Source organism: Micropterus dolomieu, linkage group LG19 (genome assembly GCF_021292245.1).
Source record: "Micropterus dolomieu isolate WLL.071019.BEF.003 ecotype Adirondacks linkage group LG19, ASM2129224v1, whole genome shotgun sequence".
Classification (NCBI taxonomy): domain Eukaryota; kingdom Metazoa; phylum Chordata; class Actinopteri; order Centrarchiformes; family Centrarchidae; genus Micropterus; species Micropterus dolomieu.
The window spans coordinates 16,626,982-16,630,963 of record NC_060168.1 but is presented as its reverse complement, the minus strand read 5'-3'; the positions used below and the strand labels follow the sequence as shown (position 1 = coordinate 16,630,963).

At 36.9% G+C, this 3,982-nt stretch overlaps 1 long non-coding RNA gene across 1 annotated transcript in view; it reads left to right on the top strand.

Annotated features, from left to right (window-relative positions):
• The first annotated feature begins 3,606 nt into the window (after positions 1-3,606).
• Positions 3,607-3,982, top strand: part of LOC123957499 — a 947-nt gene continuing 571 nt past the window's right edge. The window contains exon 1 of the long non-coding RNA XR_006821811.1: positions 3,607-3,965. This is a non-coding gene — a long non-coding RNA (uncharacterized LOC123957499). The remainder of the gene's footprint in view (positions 3,966-3,982) is intronic.

Sequence of the window (3,982 nt, the reverse complement as noted above, 5' to 3'; positions counted from 1 at the left end):
ACTTGAAGAGCTTGGGATAGAAGAGTCAATATATACTGAAGAAAAAAAGACTGAACAATTTATGAGGAGAAAGAGATGGACGGAGGAATAGATAGACAATCTATGATGTTTCAACAGAAATACTAAAAACGTGCTTGAGATGCAAAGAATGGTTGTGTGCATACAGCTAAATGACTGGTGATTGGTAAACCGGTAAAAAATCGAGCCAGACATTAGAGTCAAACCGCTTGAAAGAATATTTCCTCCAAACAAAACAAAATAAACACTGAATCTGGATATAAAAAACACAACTAAAATCAATATTTTCAGATGCTCAGCTAAATGCTTTCCCCATCAAGGTAGATCACAATTAGGGACACCTAAAAAACAACATCTAGGCATTAAAGCTTGTAGAAACTTTGAACTGGAACTAAATTAACTAAATACAAAGACAGTTATGGAACATATTCGATGGGTGTTTTCAACAAAATAAAATCCACTTTGCATTCGTGATCTCCTTGGATTTTCAAAAGTAGTTAATCTGCGGCCATTATTCCAAGCTGTTTTATTCCAGTGCTGCACAATACTGGAATCTGGCTTTACATTTCTCGACGTAAAAGGGTGGAGAGTGAACGTGCAGCCTCGTTTATTAGTACACAGTGACACCTTGAGTACTTTGTGAGATATAACACTGGGGTGTATGATTTTCTAAAGGTATTTAAAATATATATATAAAGATAACTTTAGAAATCATACAAAAAAGCTAATTCGACAACTTGGATTTCCTTAAAAAACTATGAACAGACATATCAGTATTTGATCTTATTTATGGTTTTAAAAAGCAAGAAATCGATCAATCACAAGGGAATGCGTTTTAGAATTTATAGCTTGGGCATATAAAATAAGTATGTGTCCATTTCATTATAATGTGAAGTGAAGGTGGTTGAGCACAAGATCTCGCAAACATATGCTTAAAGAGCTGTTCAGCATGTCTGCACCAAAAGGGAAAGTATTGTTTGGTTAAAACTTCTATATGTGTGAAATTTAATATTAAAGCAATTACAACGTTACATAGGTAAAAATATAAACTTTAAAGTCAACAACCTTTAGCTCCCATTATTAATTATTACACAAGTTAGACCCTTCAACATTTCTGTCTCTCTGTTTAAAGACAAAAACTCATGAGGCATCAGTTTTCCTCACAGTCTGATGAGCAGGCAGTGTGTTGTCATTGTAAGATGTCACAAACTTGAAGCCACAAACAAGAACCAGACTCTTTCTAAATTGATCCGCTCGAAGTATTTCATCGTGATAATAGTAAGACAACAATCCCCAGAAGTTTATGCTAAACAATGTCTGACAACACACTGGTTATGTGTTGTCCCACGATGCACGATGTAAATTATATTGGTCACTTAACTATATTAAACAAATTCCAGCATCTGTGACCCTGGTCTTAGCTTTTATTCTGGAGTTAAATGCCATACAGACAAGCTCCCAGAGAAGTCCATCTCTCCATCTCTCTATCTGTCTGCCTTTCTGTGTAGATGATGGATTAAAGCATCAAGGTGTTTTCAAGAGATGTCAGTGTAAGACTAATAGAGTCAACTTGTGTGCTAAACAATGTCTGACAACACACTGGTTATGTGTTGTCCCACGATGCACGATGTAAATTATATTGGTCACTTAACTATATTAAACAAATTCCAGCATCTGTGACCCTGGTCTTAGCTTTTATTCTGGAGTTAAATGCCATACAGACAAGCTCCCAGAGAAGTCCATCTCTCCATCTCTCTATCTGTCTGCCTTTCTGTGTAGATGATGGATTCAAGCATCAAGGTGTTTTCAAGAGATGTCAGTGTAAGACTAATAGAGCCAAGTTTATGCTAAACAATGTCTGACAACACACTGGTTATGTGTTGTCCCACGATGCACGATGTAAATTATATTGGTCACTTAACTATATTAAACAAATTCCAGCATCTGTGACCCTGGTCTTAGCTTTTATTCTGGAGTTAAATGCCATACAGACAAGCTCCCAGAGAAGTCCATCTCTCCATCTCTCTATCTGTCTGCCTTTCTGTGTAGATGATGGATTCAAGCATCAAGGTGTTTTCAAGAGATGTCAGTGTAAGACTAATAGAGCCAAGTTTATGCTAAACAATGTCTGACAACACACTGGTTATGTGTTGTCCCACGATGCACGATGTAAATTATATTGGTCACTTAACTATATTAAACAAATTCCAGCATCTGTGACCCTGGTCTTAGCTTTTATTCTGGAGTTAAATGCCATACAGACAAGCTCCCAGAGAAGTCCATCTCTCCATCTCTCTATCTGTCTGCCTTTCTGTGTAGATGATGGATTCAAGCATCAAGGTGTTTTCAAGAGATGTCAGTGTAAGACTAATAGAGTCAACTTGTGAACAAAATATAAAAGCTTCACTTACATTGATAATGGATGTTCTTCAAATTATAGTGAGACATCTTTCCCAAGTGCAAAAAAAAATGTATATTGTTTGTAATGTTTGAGAAAGTTTCTTACTAATGTATCTCATTTTGGATCACCAACAAGACTGAATGTTTGGACATGATAACTAAAGATTATTATTGTGAAAAAATAGTCAAACAATAATGAAAAAATAGATTCAAATCAATTAAAGTGAAACCGGACAAAACAGAGCGATGGCTGTCAAAAGAAAATAAAAGGACCTACCCAACACTTCTGTACAATAACTTTATTTTCTTTAGATGAAAAGTTTACTACTTTCTGCATTGGCACATAATTACCAATGTAGAAAATGTTAAAATAGACATAATTGGTGTGATATCATGAGGCAGTTAAATCCATAATACTTTACTGACTGTCAAGTCAAATATTTCTCAATTCACTTGAGGGGATTTTTTCACCTTGTTGAAAACAGTGGAGAGTAAAGCTAAAATCCAAAACATAAGAAAGCAAATGTATGTTTTTAAATGGTAACAGGACAGATGTAAGTTGTTCCTGAAAAACTAACAACAGGGTAACAGCGAGGCTCAGCACCAAGGACAGAGACACAATAAACTAGAAGCAGCTCAACTGAAGACACAGATGCGAACACACCAGTGTTCTGTACAGGTATATATGAATAGAAAATGAAGCCTATTGCAGTCTTAGCTGGAGCAAACACGAAAACTGAGCAGCTACATTTAAGTACAGTATATACATAATATAGTCGACATTCAGTTGAAGAGCTGGGAGAGAGTGCTCAACATACAGTTAAGCAACAAAGACTGAACAGTTTATGAGGAGATGAAGATGGACGGAGCAATAGATAGACAATTCCTCATGTTTCAACAGGAATACTAAAAAACAGCTTATGAGATGCAAAAAAACTAAATGTTTGTGTACAATACAGCTAAACAGCTGATGATTGCTAAACCCCAGACATTCAAGCAGATTACAGTGAAATCGCATGAAATAAGATTTCCGTGATGCAGGTAGGTAGAAAATAAAGGAACACATGAACAACAAATAACTATGACGCATTATAGTTTGTATTAACTTTAACTATAACTAAAATAACCAAAGAGAAAGACAATTATGGAACATATTCGATGAATGTCAGCTAACAGTAGGACCAACGATATGTGGCACCTGTTCCTACCTCAGGAGAAGCATCACAATCTCCAAACGCATCAGCAAAGTCTGTCGGACTTTTCCTCAGAGTCTGGTCAGCAGGCAGTGTGTTGTCATTGTAAGATGAAACGAACTTAAAGTCACTGGTCCTAGAACCCGTTGTCAGGTAGGCGTCATAATTGTAAGTGCTGCGTAAAGTTCCTGTGCCGTCAACATCTGCGTAATTAGGAGGGAGATAAGCGCTGGGGATGGCGACTGCTCCATCAAACAACAGTCTGGGCTTTCTCCTGCGACAAAACCTCACACCCAGGATGATGATAATGAAGGTCAGGAAAAAGGTGGACACAGACACCAGCGCGATGATCAGGTATGACGTCAGCTTGG